Genomic DNA, 20,084 nt, shown 5'->3' on the forward strand with positions numbered 1-20,084 from the left:
CTTACAGTTCTTCCAAGTGTATTTTCTTTTTGTCTTTAGACAGGATTTCAGGAGGTCTTCCCTGATCAAACCTGATTTCCTTTTACCTGAAATGAATTCATAGTTTCTAATTTCCTGTGGAAATAAAAGCATTACTTCTTTTCCAAAATAACACATCTTTTGACTTAAAGTTTTTACATCCAGTTATTCTTATAATATGTAGGTTGTGTTTATCTAGCAGTTTTTAAAATCCAATGTGTCCCAGGAGCTGTCATTCCTTCATTACCAAGTAGAAAATCTAAAGACAACACAATAACATGCAAAACTCAGATTGTGTGTATTTCTTCTCTTTACATGACTTATCATATCTTTTTAAAACTCTTTCATTTCTATTGACTTTAATATTTTAAACTATTTTTAATCTATTACTCTCTCTATCTTTTCTCTTATTGCTCCCAAACCTATGTATATTTTTAAATACACTGTAACCGGTTTAGATTTTTTTCTTATGTATACTATCATATCATCAACAAATAGTGAAAGTTTGGCTTCTTTTCCAATTTGTATCCTTTTTGTTGTCATATTGCTCTAGCTAGGACCTCAAGAACTATATTGAAGAGATATGGAGATAGTGAACAACCTTGTCTTGTTTCAGTGTGATCGCTGCGAGTTTCTCTCCATTTAGTTTGATGGTGGCTGTTAGCTTGCTGTATATTTCCTCTATTATGTTTAGGTATGTTCCTTGTATCCCTGCTTTCTCCAAGACCTTTATCAAGAAAGAATGTTGTATTTTGGTGAAGGCTTTTTCAGCATCTAATGAGACGATCATGTGGTGTTTTTCCTGCCTGGATCTCTTTTTCTGTGCATCTGGGTTGTCTTTTGATCACATGAGGTGAATCATAAACTACTATATCAGCTATTGACACTACTCACCTTAGGTCATTTGAAGCTGGTTCCTCCTACACACTGCTGTTGGGACATATGTCTTTGTACTTCAGCTGGTATGAGAGATGCAAGACTAGGGATCCATGCCTGGCAATGTTTTTGTATCTTTAGAACCTTTTTAAAAACTTTGTTAGATCTTAGAATTGCACATGTAGATAAGAGTTTTCCTGTGCCTTATAGTTGCTCTCAAATAATTACTCAAAGTCCTAATATTAATTATAAATCATCAGCCAATAGATCAGGCTTTTTGCTAACTAACTCTTACATTTTCAGTTTATCCATATTGGCTCATGGCTTGTTACCTCTTTTTCTAAACATCCTGTTTCCTCTGTGTTGTAGGACAATGGTCTTATACCCTGTCACTTGTATTGTTTTAATAAAACACTGATTGGCCAATGGCCAAGCAGGAAGTATAGGGAGGGATATCAGGCAAGAAGAAGAGATGGGGTGATGAGAACAGGAGAATTCTGGGAAGAGGGAAGACTGAGTCTGCAGTCGTTACCCAGATACAGAAGAAGCAAGATGAGAATGTCTCACTGGTAAAAGTTACCAAGCCACATAAATGAAACAAACAATAATTCTAGGTTAATATAAAATGTAAGAGCTAATATTGGCCTGAGCTAACAGGCCAATCAGTTTATGATTAATGTAGACTTCTGTGTGTTTCTTTGGGGTTAAATGACTGCAGGACATTGCGGGACAGAAATCTCAGGCAATACCTCTGCATCTATTGTTTTCTCTCTAGTTCTGCCATTTCTTTTCACCCAGCATTCTCAGTTTGGCTATCCTATCTAATCTTGTTCTGTGCAGTCATTGGTCAGTGAGTTTCTTTATTAAACAAGTCACAGCAACATATACTCAGACAGTATAAAGAAATATTTCATAGCTGCCAACTACCTATGGTCTATATATATGATCAATTATTTTATTTTTATATTAAAGAGCTTCACCTCAATAATTGTTATTTTTAAGGCTCAAACTAAACAGTGATGAATCTATAAATTCTTAATGTCATAAAAGCTATTAACTTATTATAAACTGTTAAAGATAATCAAGATAAGAATGCTAATTGTCACCTTATGAATGATTAAATTCTTTAATGTGTTCAGAACAATACATATAGACATGTTAAGTAATAATGAACTTAATTTTGAAATAATATTTCTTTATCCTCTTGTATATTTTTTTTCAAATTTAAGCCTATATCAATTAACTAGACATAAATACTTTGTTTAGTTCATATATACTGATAGTTCAAAAATCTAATGAATATGCTGTTTAAAATATTAAGGAAGTCTGGTTTACCTCACTAAGGATAGTGTTTTCTATTTCCATCCATTTGCATGCAAAATTCAAGAAGTGATTGCTTTTTACTGCTGAGTAGTACTCTAATATGTATATATTCCATACTTTCTTTATCCATTCGTCCATTGAAGGGCATCTAGGTTGTTTCCAGGTTCTGGCTATTACAAACAATGCTGCTATGAACATAGTTGAGCATATACTTTGTTGTATGATAGGGCATCTCTTGGGTATATTCCCAAGAGTGGTATTGCTGTGTCCAGGGGTAGGTTGATTCCGAATTTCCTGAGAAACCGCCACACTGCTTCCCAAAGTGGTTGAACAAGTTTGCATTCCCACCAGCAATGGATGAGGGTACCCCTTACTCCACAACCTCTCCAGCAAAGGCTATCATTGGTGTTTTTGATTTTAGCCAATCTGACAGGTGTAAGATGATTTCTTAAAGTTGTCTTGATTTGCATTTCCCTAATCACTAAGGAAGTTGAGCATGATCTTAAGGGTCTTTTGGCCATTTGAACTTCTTCTGTTGAGAATTCTCTGTTCAGCTCAGTGCCCCATTTTATAATTGGGTTGATTAGTTTTTTACAGTCTAGTTTCTTGAGTTCTTTACATATTTTGGAGATCAGACCTTTGTCAGTTGCAGGGTTGGTGAAATCTCCCAGTCAGTGTGTTGCCTTTTTGTCTTGGTGACAGTGTCCTTTGCTTTACAGAAGCTTCCTAAGTGAGGTAAGCCAGACCCAAAAAGAGGAACATGGGATGTCCTCACTCATAATTGGCTTCTAGCCATAAATAAAGGACACTGAGCCTATAATTCGTGATCCTAGAGAAGCTAAATAAGAGGGTGAACCCAAAGAAAAACATATCGTCATCCTCCTGGATATTAACCTTCATCAGGCAATGAAAGGAGACAGAGACGGAGACCCACATTGGAGCACTGGAACGAAATCTCAAGGTCCGAACCAGGAGCAGAAGGAGAGAGAGCACGAGCAAGGAACTTTGGACCACGAGGGGTGCACCCACACACTGAGACAATGGGGATGATCTATCGGGAACTCACCAAGGCCAGATGGACTGGGTCTGAATAAGCATGGTACAAAACCGGACTCGCTGAACATAGCAGACAATGAGGACTGCTGAGAAGTCAAGAACAATGGCACTGGGTTTTGATCCTACTGCATGTACTGGCTTTGTGGGAGCCTAGGCAGTTTGGATGCTCACCTTACTAGACCTGGAAGGTGGTTGGAGGTCCTTGGACTTCCCACAGGGCAGGGAACCCTCACTGCTCTTTGGGCTGATGAGGGAGGGGGACTCGATTGGGGGAGGGGGAGGGAAATGGGAGGCAGTGGCAGGTAGGAGGCAGAAATCTTTAATAAATAAATAAATTAAAAAAAAGGGTAAACATGTTATATAAAATTATAAAATAAAGTCACAAGGTAAAGGGAAAAAAATAAAATATTAAGGAAGGTAACTGTGAGTGATGTGCCAGCTCCTGGCTGCAACCCTTAGATCTCTTCCAATTAAGATCATGGGAAAGGAAGATCTCCACTCCACCTGAAATTTGCTTTAAACGTGGTAAATCTGGCCACTGGGAGAAAAACTGCCCTTCACCATGCCCTTTCACCAGGCCCCTGAACAAACTGTGGTTAAGCAGGACACTGCAGAACTGATAGATCTACTTTGTCTACACAATATAGGTCAGTCCCCGAAGTTTCTATTTCACCATAAAGTATTGGATATTCTGTCTCTGGTGTATGAAGACTGATGCTGCCTTGGCATTAATCTCCCTAGTGGCAGTGGAGTAACCTATGATTCCTCCCTAGGTTTATATCAAGGTAGCCAGTAATTTTATGCCATTTTTAATAAATTAGGTAGCTGTTTGTTCTGTCCTTCCTGTTTACTATGGTGAAATTTATCCTCAGATCAAGATGGCATTGAAGAATATGATATTGATAACTTTGCTTTACAGCAGGAATCAAGAGTTCAGTTGCTTTCTCATTCCTCTACATATATAAAAATCTGCCCTCAGACCTTATGTTCCTGGTGCTTCTACTAGATCTAGACATAGTTTTTACCTAGCAAAACATAATTGTCCAAACAGTCTTAAATGTAACTTTTTACTATTCCATTATTTACAGGAACTTGATTTATAATGTCTGTTCTCAGTAATCAAGGAACTGTGTCTCATGGTAAATGACATTATTGAAAAAGTATAAAGTTTACATAGAGTCTGAGTATGTGAGAGCTTAAGGTATAAGGTCTAAGAAAATGTTTTAAGACACATAAATAAAAGTTATAAAGGTCTAAGAAAGTGTTTAAAGATACATAAATAAAAGTTATAAAGGTCTAAGAAAAATCTTGAGGTGTTTAATGGAATTTGTAAAGGTAGAAAAAAATGAATTAAGGTATATGTAAAGTGAAAAATATTTCAGGTTTCTTTCTCTCTCTATGCTATTGTTATATTAAGACTTCAAAATTTCAGAGGTTAGCATTACTAAATGGAGTTCTGATAAGCTATTAATAGCTGTAGTATGTACTGAATACTATTATCATAGTCAAAAGCTCAAAATTTTACATTTCTTTTGGTTGTTTTCAAAGCATTGGCTTAGAAATGTCTCTCATTGTACTAAACATGTCCATTTAATCTATATATACCCAGTCTTCTCGAGAAAGGAAGGAATGTTCATGTTTTGAACCTGAAATAATTTTGGACCCCCAAGCTTCTGCTACGACCCAAAGGCATAGGTCTACTGCCTGTTCTACAATGTGGATTTCAGGGAAGGATTACAATCTAAAACTTATCTCCTTTTGTAAGCTTAGAAGATTTGTACAGACTTCAAAGAATCTGCTTGAATCCAGCTCTCTTGTGTCAAATGGGTTACAGATAAGTAATGAAAATCAGTTCATGCTTTCCCCACCTGCCTCATTTGCTTATTTCTGAGGGTGGGATTTCTCTTCTCATTTCCTTGGTCACCATTCCCAACTAATACACCCATGACCCTAAACATTTCAACTGTACACCTATGGAAAAATTTATCTCTAAACTCTCTAGCTTTACCTTCTGTTTCTAAAGTGTGTGTGTGTGTGTGTGTGTGTGTGTGTGTGTGTGTGTGTGTTTGTATGACTGTGTTTGTGTGTGTGTATGTATATGTATGACTGTGTTTGTGTGTGTGTGTGTGTATGTTTCAGTAACCTTCCAGCTTCAGGTTTTTGCTCAAAAGCTGCATCCTTGACTGCTCAAAGTACTTAGCCCCAGGTGGTTTAGCCTCACTGACTCTGCCTGTGTTTTTATAACCTCAGATGGTCTTGTAGATCCTGAACAGAAAGTGAAACTGCCTGTTTTTTCTGGACTTGGCCAGCATCCCAGCTAAACTGGGTTCCCAAAAATGTTGTCATGTGTAGACAACAGGACATACTCTAAATCTCACAGAACTCCCATTCCTGCATCACCAGTCACCACTTCCTATTTCCTAACTTTCTGTAATAAACAAAAAGGAATGTTAGAAAATGTCCACATTCTACAAGCAGGTGTGCTCTCAACATGTATTCAGTGACTTGAAGCCAGCAGCCACATCATCACTAACCACCAAATGTGGCACCTTTCTACTGTCTCTGACTCTTCATAAAGCCCTTGTCATCACAGACCTCTGCACATTTCCTTCTTGTCACCACTAAGAGACAATCTTTCATCTAGTCCCTGAAATTTTTCATTTGGGAGATCTTTTATGCCTTGGGATCTATGTTCATTCCTAGGTATTTTGATTAATTCAAAACCCCAACAACACACTAGCACTTCACTCATACATTAAAAATGCTATTTAAGAGGGGTAAGATTTATTTGGCTCGCCGGGCAGTGGTGGCACACGCCTTTAATCCCAGCACTCGAGAGACAGAGGCAGGGGGATCTTTGTGAGTTTGAGGCCAACCTGGTCTACAAGAGCTAGTTTCAGGACAGGCTCCAAAGCTATAGAGAAACCCTGTCTCGAAAAAACCAAAAAAAGAAAAAAAAAGAAAAAAAAAAGAAAAAAAAAGATTTATTTGGCTCAAAGTTTGAATGTCTATAGTCCATCATGATGAGAATATCTAAGAGTCAGAATATAAACCAGATGTTCCTCCTGGTGTGTGAAATCCTTCTGTATATGTGTTACTTTTCTTGGCTGATGAAGCAAGAAGTTGTTTGAGCCTATGGCAAGGAGAATAGAGTAATTCCAAGCAGGAATTCCAAGCAGAGACAGATGATAAAAGAAGGTAGAGTCAGAGAGATGCCATGTAGCTGGGGAAGAAGACAGATGTCCCTGAACCTTATCAGTAAACCACAAGTCTTGTGGTAAAATATAAAATAATTGAAATGTGGTAATTTAAGATGTAAGAGTTAGGTAATAACAAGCCTAAGCTATTGGCCAGGTAGTGTTATAATTAATATAGTTTTTGTGTAATTATTTCCGGTCTGGATGGTTGGGAAAAACAAGCAGTCTCTGCCTTCAAAATGGTGCCAAACATGAGTCAACTGCATCCACACAAAACCTGAGAAAGTAATAAAAAAAAATCTTGACACAAAACAGAGATTAGTAAAGTTTATTGGTAGCCATATTTTTTTTCAGATGGGCTCTGTTTGCTGTCAGTGAAGAGGGGCACCACAGCTGCATAAAGAGAGGCCTTCCTGGAGCAGCATTGGTAGACAGGGCTGCATGGCTTCTATAGGGGAGGACTTTCTAGTTCATACTGGTAGCACAAACAGCTCTAGCTCTTTCACGTGACTAAGCACTTAATTGAGTCTGTGAGCAGTGTGCTACACATTGCTTAATGATGACATAGACTTGTTGCATCCCTAGAGCTGGGGTGGTGTGTCTTACTCTCAGAGGCAGTGAAATGCTTCTGCCATGTTGGACTGGGTGGAGTCAACAGGCAGGGCCATGGAGTTGGTCCTAGCTATGCCTGTTTAACATTCAAAAAGGAGTGTGGTCAGAATATAATTACAGATACATATGCAATAAAAACAAATTAAGATGAAAAAGTCCTTTAAATGAGTTACAGTGTTAGATAAATATATGTAGGCTTGGAAGATAGAGTAAAACATGTATAGACAATTGTAGTATAAAAGAGTACAGACAGTTATAAATTGATGGAGTAAAAAATAAAAAAATATACAATAATGAAAAGAAATAGAGTGAAAAATAAGTGATGTAAAGATGGAATATACACAGAGAGTATAAATAGTGTATATTATTTTATTTTGTTTGATTTTTTTTTTTACTGTGAATGAGCTAAGTACAGAGAGATACTTGATCCTAGGGTCTGCTAAGCTAAACTAACATATATACTTTAAAGGTATCTTGACTTCAAAATTTGGATCTAAAAATATACTGTTTTGGAAAAGAGGTTTTTGTTTAGTTTCCACAAAGGTGAGAACCTCTGCATTTCTTCCAGGCTAATGTGATTTAATGGACCAAGACCCTCTGAACGGTCTCCATAAACTCCCCAAAATAGTTTGGCAAACAAAAAGCAGGAAGCAGTTTGGAGAGAAGTATACTCAAATTTCCAAATATTGTTTATAAATGTTTGTTTTTCATTTAAAGGGTGATATGTTATGGAGATAAATACTTTGCAATGGTATGGATCTTGGTTTATTGATACAAATTTAAAGTCATTTTTATACATATATTTCTGCTCTTGAAGAAGGTATTGTTTTTATACATCTCATTTTTAAAATGTAATGTATAGTTAGGAAATACAGATTAATGGAAAGCCATTTATAATAATCAAACTTGTAGCCACATTAGGTAGGCTTTCTAAATATGCAGAAATTAATTTCAGATGGATAGGTATTCTTCAAACTTTTCAAATATTAAAAGAATATGACTCTTAAAATGCCTTAAGAACTTAGGACTTTTCATGGCAATGAGATGAAATAGATGCCAGCACCAATCTATTTCAAGAAGATGATGGGCATCAAAGAAGCTTCTTATGGAGTTTGTTAGCCATTTGGGCAAGAAACTGCTCTTGTCTAGACTTCTTGATGGCACGCTCTATGAGTTGGACATGTATCACTCACAGAAAAATGATTGCTGAACTTGCCTAAAGGTGACACAATCCTTCTGTGTTCCTGATTCATGGAATATGCCATATATTTTTTTTTAGGATACAGAAGAAAGTGACTGACAAGTTTTTCATAGAAGCAAACCAGTATTTTAAATTTGCTGCTTCATGAAAGCCTGGCGGTGGTGGCACACGCCTTTAATCCCAGCACTTGGGAGGCAGAGGCAGGCGGATCTCTGTGAGTTCGAGGCCAGCCTGGTCTACAGAGCTAGTTCCAGGACAGGCTCCAAAGCCACAGAGAAACCCTGTCTCCAAAAACAAAACAAAACAACAACAAAAAAACAAACAAACAAACAAACAAAAAAAAAAAACAAAGATGAAAAAGTCTGTCAGATACTGTGGGCCTGCAGGCTGAAAAATGATATCCTAATGTTCCAAAGGAACTTTGGGTGACTGTTGAGGCAGCAAGAAGTCTTTGTCAATACTAGAGTTTTGAAGTTGTTTACAATTTCTCTTTGTTTACTTTGGTAATATTATATCTTTCTGGAGTCTTTGATGGAGTTGAAGAAAGATAGTTATAATTATAAAAGACTCGTAAAATATAAAACTTTACACTCACAAAGAAAGGAAAGATGATAGAGTATTTTTCTTAATTTGCCAAAAGTAAATGGACTAAATATTGTAATTCATGTTAAATGATTATTGCTTGATAACTGTTTTGTATATGTATTTTCTATTATTGTAAAGGTAAAACCTTCTTTGTTCTTTGGACAAAAAAAAGGGGAAATGGCATGAAAAGTCCTTCTGTATATGCGTTTCTTTTATTGGTTAATGAATAAAGAAGCTGCTTGGGCCTATGGACAGGGCACAAGAAAGCAAGGCAGAAATCTAAGCGAGATAGGAAAGAAAACATGGTAGAGACAGAGAGATATCATGTAGTTGTCAATGGAGACAGATACCCCTGAAGCTTACCAGTAAACCATAAGCCTTGTGGTAAAATATAATATAATAGAAATGAGTTCATTTAAGATATAAGAATTAGCTAACAAGAATCCTAAACCATTGGCCATACAGTGTTACAATTAATATAGTTTCTGCGTAATAATTTTGGGTCTGAGTGGCCAGGAATTGCTATAGAGTTTTGTATTGGTATGAAACTTGGTTTACTGATATAAATTTAAGGTCAATTTTGTTAATAGATAATCATCTATAGTAATTTAGCTTGTAATCATGTTACTTAGATTATCTAGATATACAGAGATATATTTCATGTGAATAGGCATTCTTCAAATATTTCAGAGACATTCATAATACAGCATTTAAAATGTTTAAAAACTTAACTCTGTTCATGACAGAGAGACACATCTGCTCCTTGCAGCACCAAGCTACTTCAAGAGGATGTTGTACATTGAAAAGGCTCCTTATGCAGTTTGCTAGCCATTTGGTAAGAAATTGCTCTTGCCTGGACTGCTTGGTAAACTGGACATGCAGGACCCATAGAGAAATGATTGGTAAACTTTCCTGAAAGTGAGACAATCCTTTCAGGTCCCTGCTTCATGAAAGTGTCTACTAGATATTCTTCGGGACACATAAAGATGTTATGGACTAACTGCCAGTATAGATGGAACAGTCTTTGAAATTTCCTGCTTCATAGACAAGTCTGATGGATAGTAGTAGGCATGTAGGCTGAAGATGGATGCTCCAATAGTATAGAAGAAATTTGGGTGACTGTCTAGGTAGCAAGATGTTTCTGTTAATGCTAGAATTTTCAAAGTTGCTTGCAGTGCACTTCTTGTTTACTTAAGTAATATTTATCATGCTGGAGTCTTTGATGAAGATGAAGAATAAATATAGTTTTCTTTAGTGATGATAAAAGATAAAGTAGATATAAATATTGTAACTGTACTTCTTGCTTGATAACTATTTAGTTATATGTAATTTTACTATGTTAAAGTTAAAACATTTTTTATTTAAACGAAAAAAAGGAGGTGATATGGGATTTTCCTCTGTATGCTGTGATTACCATTAACGAAAAAAGAACTGCTTTGAGCCTATAGCAGAGCAGGGCAGGGCAGAGCAGGTATAGGCAAGGAGGACTGGACTGAATGCTGGGAGAAAGAAGGGCAGAGTGAGAGAGAAGCCATGGAAACACTGGAGATAGACACTGGGAACTTTTCCCCAGTAAGCCACAGCATTGTGGCAATATAGAGATTAAGAGAAATGGGTTAAATTAATATAAAAGTTAGTCATAAGAAGCTAGAGTTAATGGGAAAGCAATGATTTAATTAATACAGTTTCTGTGTTATTATTTTGGGCCTAAGTTAGATTAGACAAGAGGCCTCCTCCTACAAGGAAGGAACAAGCAGTCTCTGCCTACACCCTATTTAGGCAGGAAAGCTATGGCAAACAGTGATGAATGCTAGTACTTACCTTGCTTTAATTTGTTCTTTTGTGCATTTTTATTCAGTTAACAATTGCTGCCACTCACATTCAGAATAGTTCTGTTTTTGTCTGTTAAACCTCTCTGGAATTCAGTCTGTCATTTCTGTTTGTTTCTGTGGGAATTCTAACTCCAAAAAAGGTGTCAGTGAGGATTAATTACAATACCTTTTTCAGTACATAAGAGCAGTAATCTTTAATCCACTACCATGATAATATTTTTATTGTATATGTATATATACACTTACACAACCCTTGTCTGTGATTCCAGTACTGAAAGGTGAGAGGACAACTTTGAGGAGTAAATTCTCTCTGTCTACTATAGGGCCATGCAAGGAATCCTACTTCTCAGGCTTCATCAAAAACACTTTAGCAACTGAGCAATATTTTTGATCCCTTGTTTTTATTTACTTATTGCATTGACATTCTTTGTATTTGAAGTTATCTTTATACTCCTGATTCTTTCTTCTCTGCCCTCCAAGCTTTGTGTTATAGCCATGTGTCAATATGTCTGGCCCCAATACAAGTGTCTTGATTGGATTACAATAATATTATATTATATAATATCACAATAAATTTTTGTTGAATGAATATATTCTAATTTGTTAAGATTAGACAAAATTGAGTCATGATTTTTTTCAAGGTAGTGAAATTTCTTGAAATTTGGCAAATAAAACAGAATAAGAATTAATTTCTAAGATGTTATATAATCCAAATTTCTTTCTTGCTAATAGCTTATATTTCAAAATTGCTTACTGTTACAACTTCTGATGACCTTTTGTCATTGAAAAAATTATGAGAGTCTCTATTTTTCCTTTTCATAAGACTTCTTGGAAGATTCTTGAAAAATAATGAAATAAAATCTTTTCAAGCTATTTATCACAAAATTTCTTTCTTTTAAATGTGAATGCACAAAATTCTTAAAATATTTGCTATATATATGTAAATTTAAACAATTGATACTAAAATTATAAAGCTATTTATTATATCATTTGTTAGTACAAGTTACCTTTATGTGATAAAATGTATATTCTGTGTTAAGGATTTGAATATATGTTCATGAACTTTACACAAATAATATATAGCATACTTACTATGGTTGTTTTTACTGTTCTGTAATCAATTTTTCATGTAAATATGCATTCATTATATACACTTTGTAAGGTTTTGTGGTTTTGTTTAAGTTAATTATTTTGTCATTATGCTCTCTTAAGCTAACCGTCAACAATTGGAAACAGAATTCCTACCTCCAGGTTCATAACAATTACATCAATAGAATCTTAGACTGAGAAACAAATAACATCAATGACTATTACAACTTGAATTTTCCTATCTCCAGTACAGTGAATTATCCTGAAAAAAAAAAAAGATGCTTACTACCTAGTATTTGCTTATTTTTTTTCCAGAATCATTAAAACCTTGGTAGTCAGGAATTGAGATAAAGACCATGTAAACACAAGGGAATCAGAGAGTTGGTTGTTTGACACTCTGTCTAGGATTTCTCAGTTCACCAGACCCCCAAACCCTCTTTCTATTCTTCCTGTTCTAGTATACCTCCCAAGTCCTCCAAAAACTTAAGACTAATCCTGGTTAATCAGTCACTGAGTTCATCTTCAATTTAAAGTGGTTATATCAGCACAGTGTATTGGCTGTACAGTTCTCCTGCAACATTTCTACCTTTTTGTTTAAATAAAAAAGAAAGATTTTAAGTCAAACAATGTAAAACTATACACAAGAAGAACTGTTATGGTTTTGCCCCCTGGTCCCTTTAAGAGACAAGCCACGCCTACTTCCTCCTCCATCCACTGAGGCAGGCTGATCTTCAGCTTCCAGCCTGAGCTTGTTCTCCTTTCAATCTTCCTCTTGGAGAGGCAGCCTCACTTCTGCCTCTCTCCCCACTTCTCTGCTTCCCCCCTTCTCTGTCTCTGTCTCCTTCTCTCTCTCTCTCTCTCTCTCTCTCTCTCTCTCTCTCTCTCTTTGCCCCCTTCTCTCTTCCCCCTTCATAACCCCCTAAATAAATATTCAACCTCACTCTGCAAGTTGTGTCTATCCATGTCTCTGACTCCTGCCCACCTGCCATGTGTCTCCCTGCCTGGGACTAGCCACTGCTCAAGGACCGGAAGCCATCTCTGGCTGCTCCCTGGCCCACTACATGCCACCACATAGCCTGCCACCACTGCTTGGGCCACCGCTCAGGGACTGGCAGCCATCTCTGCCTGGGACTGGCTGCTCTCAGGGCCTGTTGTCTGCCACCACATGGCCTGCTACCATCATGTGGGACCTACAACATTTCTGCTGCCTATTGCCACTGGGAATCTTGCAGCATGTTTTTAAAAATTATAAAATTGGTGCCATGACTTGGATGATTCGCCTGCCCTGGAGTTCTACCCAGGGCTGGAGTTCAGGCTTTAGGCACCATCTGTGACTCTGAGCTCCCTCCCGGGGCAGAATCAGGAACAAGGATCTTCTCTACAATGACCCACATGTTCCATCTGCCTGAGCACAGCTCTTAAAAATAACACCGGCTTCTAATCATGAGTGTCCCCTTTCAGCCAGCCCAACCACCCCTTTTAACCTGGGTAATTGACAATTGAGCTCACAGCAACCCCCCCTTCCCGTGTTTCTAGGGTCAGGGGAACTTCCTTCAGGGCCTCGGTTGTTCCCTTCACTAGCATTCACTCCTGGCTTTCATCCTTTGTTGAAATAAGAGCAGCGGGGCTGCGTCCCTGGCATCCGGCCACCCACATGGCTAGCTTTACCCAAAATAATTACACGGAAACTGTATTCTTTTAAACATTGCCTGACCCACTAGTTCCAGTTTCTTATTGGCTAGCTCTTACTTATCGATCTAACCCATTTCTAATAATCTGTGTAGCTCCACGAGCTGACTTACCAGGAAAGATCTTAAACTGCTTCTGTCTGGAGTGGGAGAATCATGGCGACTCCCTGACTCAGCTTCTTTCTCCCAGCATTCTGTTCTGTTTTCTCCACCTTCCTAAGGGTTGGCCCATCAAATGGGTCTAGGCAGTTTCTTTATTAATAAGAAATCATTCCCACATCATTTCCCCTTTTTCTGTTTCAACAAAAAAAAATTTAACATAGTAAAATTACATATAACAAAACAGTTATTAAGTAAGAATTACAGTTACAATATTTATATCTACTTTATCCTTTATCATAAGTAAGGAAAACTATAACTATCTATCCATTCTTTAATTCCATCAAAGACTCCAGAAGGATATAATATTACTTAAGCAAACAAGAAATCAAAACTCTAGAAATGACAGAGACATCTCACTGCCTGGACAGTCATCCAAAGTTCCTCTGTACCATTGGGGCATCCATCTTCGGCCTTCAGGCCCATAGTATCCAGCAGACATTTCAATGAAGCAGGAAATTTCAAAGATAGTTCAGTCACTATCTGCTGTGTCCTGTAGAATCTCTCGCAGGCTCCTTCATGAATCAGGAAACCCTAAAGACCATCTCACCTTTAGGCAAGTTCAGCAGTCCTCTCTCTGCAGGTTCTCTGTGTCCAGTTCATGCATCAGTCCAGGCAAGAGCAGTTTCTTGCCCAAATGGCTATCAAACTCCATAAGGATCCTCTTCGATGCCCATTTTCCTCTTGAAGTAGCTGGTGCTGCCAGGAGCAGACGTGTCTCCTTGTCATGAAAAGCCCTAAATTGTTAAGACATTAAATGCCAAATTCTGCAGTCTTTGAAAGATATGGAGAATGCCTATTTGACAGAAATATATCTCTATATATCTAGAAAATCTACATAACATGACTACAAGCTTGACTATTATTGATGATTATCCATTAGCAAATTATATTTCCTAATTATACATTACATTTTTAAATGAACTACACAATCATAATACCTAAATCAAGAGCAGAAATACATATACATATATCAAAATTAACCTTAAAATACACAACAATGCAAATTACTCATACCTATATCGTTTCCCCCTTTAAATGTAAAAAAAACATTTATAAATAATATTTTGGGAACATGGGCGCAGTTTTTTTCTCTCCAAACTGCTTCCTGCTGAATGGGGGCGTTGTTAATTAGGTCTTTCATTGTATAACCTGTGTGCCAGGGTCATCTCAGTTGGCAGTTGAGTGAAGTAATTTTTTGGGGGTGTTCACAGCAACCTTTCAGGAGGGTGTGGTCTATCATACCAAATTGGGATAGAAGAAATCCACAGGGTCTCATCTTCTACAAAAACAAAAGAAGGACTTTTCCAAAGCATCATAACCTTAGATCCAAATTCTGAAGTCAAGATACCTTTAGAACATATGTGCAGGTTCAGCTTAGCAGCCCATATAATGAAATGTCTCTCTGTACTTAGCTCTTTCACAGTCAAAAAATTTAAAGAAAACATAATAATACAAAGGATCCAGACTCTCTGTGAATTTTCCATTTTTATGTATCTTATTTTTACTCTATCACTTTACTTTATTCTGTCTCTTTAAAGACTTTACCCTTTCTTTTAAACCATTAACTTTATTCTCTATATTTTTATTTTCTCTCTCTCAAGCCTATGTATACTCATCCAACAATATGGTCCATTTAGTGGTCTGTCTGAATCTGTTTTATCGTGAATCTGTAATTTTTTTAGTATCCAGGAGCATTTCTTAAAATGTTAAGCAGTTCTTCACCATGTACAGGTAATACGGTACCGCCTGTGTCCTTCCCAGTCGAAACCTTAACTGCGCTGTTATGGTAATTACAGCAGTTCCTGCCTGAGGTCAGCACAGTTCAGCATGGAGCAGGCACTCCTGCCTCAGATACATTTGGTGCCCCTGAGCTGAGCACAGTTCCAGGCACACAGCAAGTCCACATTGGCACCACAGTCAGCAGTTTAACTCTGAGACTGAGCGTGCAGCTCAGAAACTCTTTTTATCCAAGTTACAACCAAATCTGACACGCAGAGCACTGCGCAGTATGGCAGCAGGAATCCGTCATGCTCTTCCGCCTGCCTAAGCCTGATTCTGCTGTCTGCCCAGGTGCAGGCGGGGAGCGCTGAGCCATTGGCATGGTCTCAGAGCACTCTCCTTCCAATACCAAGCGGGAACAGAAACATCCAGTCCCATAAAAGCCATTGAAATGCTTTAAAGCCAGAGTTCACGCTGGCAGCACAGCCCCAAGAAGCCATGCTTTAAAATGATGCAGCGTTTTTTCTGCTGCTGTTGCCGAATCAGGAAATCTCTCTACAGCACGCCACCAACAAACAGCAAAAATCTGTATTTAACTCTCTCTCCCTTATTTTTAAGCCTTCTCAGGTTTTTAAGTGGCTTTAGTCCATCACGTCTGGGCGCCACTCTGTCCTTGGTTAAGCCCGTGCCAGGGATGGCATGGCCTTAGCCAGCCCCTCAGCTCACCTGTGCCTGGAGGCCCGGGGTCTCTAGTTCTCTCTCTTTTTGTTTTCATTCCTTTTCTTCCTTCTTTTCATCGTAACCACTGCTATGGTGCCCCACATTGCTACGGTGTGGCCCGGCCTCTAATTTCTGAGTAATTTGCCTAGATTCAGCTAGGCTATTAGCACCTCACTCGTCAAACATGGACACCCGTTCACGAGTCCTGGGTGTTCATGCCATATGCATCTTGCCTTAACGGAGAATCGTTCTCGTTGTAGGCTTGAGGTGCCATGGTTTTTTGTGGGCGTTTTCATGACCTTGACCATGAGAGCCAAGCCGTCCAGACCTATCACTCCAACCTCCCTGCTGGGATGCCCCTTGGATGCCCTGCAGCCTCATGCTTTAATGCCTTCCTTACAGACCTTCACACTTATCCATCTCTGTAAAAAAAAAAAATGGACCCAATATACCTTAGAGAAAAACTGTAAATGGCCACCTAACAGCACCTTTGATCCCAACATTTTATGGAAATTTTCAAATTACTACGTATTGAATTGTCATGCTGCTTGATGAACTATAACTTCTCCTAATCAAAAGGTTTTTCTTATTTAAATCTAATCTTATCAATTTTGTTGATATCCATAGCTTTTCTTCTCCTGTGAAAACAAAAGCAAAAACTCTTCCCCAATGTAATACATTTATGGATTCCATTTTGGGGTCAGTACCTCCTTAAAGAATACAACCTGAATTAGTTCAGTGATTTTTTTTTTTATCCAATGCCTTTCTTCAGTTCTTTCTCATCAGTATTTAAGAAGTTAAAGTTAATAAAACATTGTGTAATTAACCTCTCTGGGTTTTTACTATGACTTTTTGTTTAATCAGTATATCTTTTAATGTGAGATTAAAACTTTCTTTAACTGCTTGTGCTGTAGTATTACCTGGTACACCTGTAGTATACTTCATGCTATAATATTCAAAACACTGTTTTATTTTACTAGAAAAAACATACTGGAGCATTGTCAGTTGTAATTTGTATCAGTATTCTTATAATGGCCATAACAGCTAATACATATGGGACTGCAGAATCAGCCTTTTTAGTATTCAAAGCAGTTGCCCACTGAAATCCTGAATATGCATTTATGTTATAGTGCACATATATTAATTTTCAAAACTGCACCAAATGAAGCACATAATTTTTTTTGTTTGTTTTTCAAGACAGGGTTTCTCTGTGGTTTTGGAGCCTGTCCTGGAACTAGCTCTTGTAGACCAGGCTGGTCTCGAACTCACAGACATCCACCTGCCTCTGCCTCCCAAGTGCTGGGATTAAAGGCATGTGCCACCACTGCCCGGCGAAGCACATACATTTGCCAGGTTTTATTTTTTTGAGAAAACTTTGGATTACTTCTGACATGTAGTGAAGTTTTGTTATACAAAGAACAAGTGGGACATTTTCTAATTTCTTTGGTTTGTTGCAAATTGACAGAAAAATCATCAAATCCTTGCTATTAATATGTTTCTTATGAAATTCCAAGATGTCTAGCACATTTGCTTCAAAAAATCTGATCAGTTTCTTCATTACCTTATGCTAGAGAATCTGGTAGACCCATAGGTTATCTGATATGTCTTATATACAAGGGGTGATTTGTATTTTTTGCAATTTCTTGTAAATGAATAGATAGTAAAGATAATTCTTAATCATCTGAAATAACTTTAGCAATTTGGATGTGTAAAATGACTCTTTTTACGTATTGAGAGTCAGTAACTATTCCTATTTTTAGAGTTCCTGAAATATATAATACTACCACGAGAATAGCATATAATTATGACTTTTAAGCAGAAATGTAAAGGATTTGAGACATTTTACTTGAATTTCCTGACTTAAAAATATGCCTTTCCTGGTTTAATTGCATAAATACAGAATATAGGATCTCCAGAAATTGCTGTTCAACATACAATGTGAAAAAGAATCCAATTCATTCTTTTTTATAAACTGAAGTGTCTTGCTTTTGGGATATTTGTTCTTAATATCTCCCAAGAAACTATGCTAAGCTCTTTGCCAATGTTCATTTTTCCCCTACCATGAAGAAAATACAGCATTTGTAAAAGATATGACAATTTTTGCTGGATCTCTTCCTGTTAGTTAATGAAGTGTCAATTTCCTTTTAGAATCAATTCATAAAGCTTGTTACATATGCCCCTAAGTTTTCACTCTGTTTGTGTGGATAAAGTATCCATTCTAAAATATTATCTTCTACAAGCATGAGCATTATTGTAGTAGTAGAATGCATAGACTGTAGTATGTCCTTTATACAATAAAGCTCTAAATCTAAGTGATCCCATGTGCAAACAGTAGTTTCTTTTGTCTCAGCCTCAGATGATAATTTTCTTGGACTGTATATGTCCTTGGCATTTTGTAAGGTTTGAAATAGATTACTTAGCTTGTAAATTTTTAAGCAAATTGTGGTTAGTAGTCAATTAATATTTCCCATAATTGTTTCAAAATCATTAATATTTCATAACTGATCTCTCCTGATTTGTAATTTCTGTGTTTGATTTTTTTGTAAACCTATCTTATATCCGGGTAATTAATAGAATCTCTTCTTTTATTTTTTCAGAAGCAATTTGTAATCATAAACAAGGCAAATTTTTGGTTCTTCACCGTTTTTCTAAGGTGTTTTTGTCCGAATCAGCTAGTAAGATATCATCTATATAATGGTACATTATAGATTGAGAAAACATTATAATTTATTTCCAAAGACCTAGTACAAAATATTGACACATGATGGGGCTGCTTAGACTCCCTTGTGTAATAATTTTCTACTGATACCTTCGAACAGGCTGATAATAACCATAAGTAGTCACTGTGAAGGCAATTTTTTTCTATCCTTTTTTTATAAAGTTGTAGTAAAAAAGCAGTCTTTCAGATCATTATACTAGGCTTACTTTTGGTAATAGAAAAGTCATGGGGACTCCATGCTCTAAGGAGCCACTGACTGAATCACCTGGTTTATGACTCTTAAATATGTTGCCATTCTTCATTTTCTAGATTTTTTAAATAATAAATATAGGAGAATTTCAAGGACTTGTAAGTTCTTCAATATGCCTACATTTTTTCTGATGTCAAAGGCTACTGCTAAGCCGAGCAGTGGTGGCGTACACCTTGAATCCCAGCACTCGGGAGGCAGAGGCAGCTGGATCTCTGGGGAGTTCAAGGCCAGCCTGGTCTACAAGAGCTTGTTCCGGGACAGGCACCAAAGCTACAGAGAAGCCCTGTCTCGAAAACCAAAAAACAAAACAAAAAACAAAACAAACAAACAAAAAAAAGGCTACTGCTACACCTAGAGAGGTTTTATCACTTAGCAATTTTCAAAATAAGGATGTTAGTAACTTTAAAAAATAACCACCTGTCATATCTTATGTACAACCTGAAAATTCTGTGACCATCTTGATAATATCTTAATTTTTTTTCAAAACCTTCTTTATTTTATGGTGTGTTTCTGAGATTGTGGTTTCTATTAATGGAAAAAATCACATCCTCATGAACTCATTGCTATGTTGTCCACATATAGTTTTAATTTTCTTCTGGTTGCTATAGAGATGGATACTTTGCATTGCTATGGATCTTGTTTTATTAATACAAATTTAAGATCATATATATATATATAATCTTGATTAAGGTGTTATATTTGTATAGCTTATTTTAAAATGTAGTGTATAATTAAAACATATATGTTAATAGATAAGCATCTATACTAGTCAAGTTTATAGTCCTGTTAGTTAGATTCTCTAGATGGACAGATATGTATTTCAGATGGCTAGGGATTCTTCAAATCCTTCAACATCTACAAAATATGGCACTTAAAATGTCTTAAAAACTTAGGACTTTTTATGACAATGATACACATCTGCTCCTGACAGCACCAATTACTTCAAGAGAAAGATGAGCATCAAAGAGGCTTCTCATGGAGTTTGCTAGTCATTTGGACAAAAAACTGCTCCTGCTTGAACTGCTAAACTGGACATG

Source organism: Microtus oregoni, unplaced genomic scaffold (assembly GCF_018167655.1).
Source record: "Microtus oregoni isolate MIOR12 unplaced genomic scaffold, Mior012 000031F_ref0000149, whole genome shotgun sequence".
NCBI lineage: Eukaryota > Metazoa > Chordata > Mammalia > Rodentia > Cricetidae > Microtus > Microtus oregoni.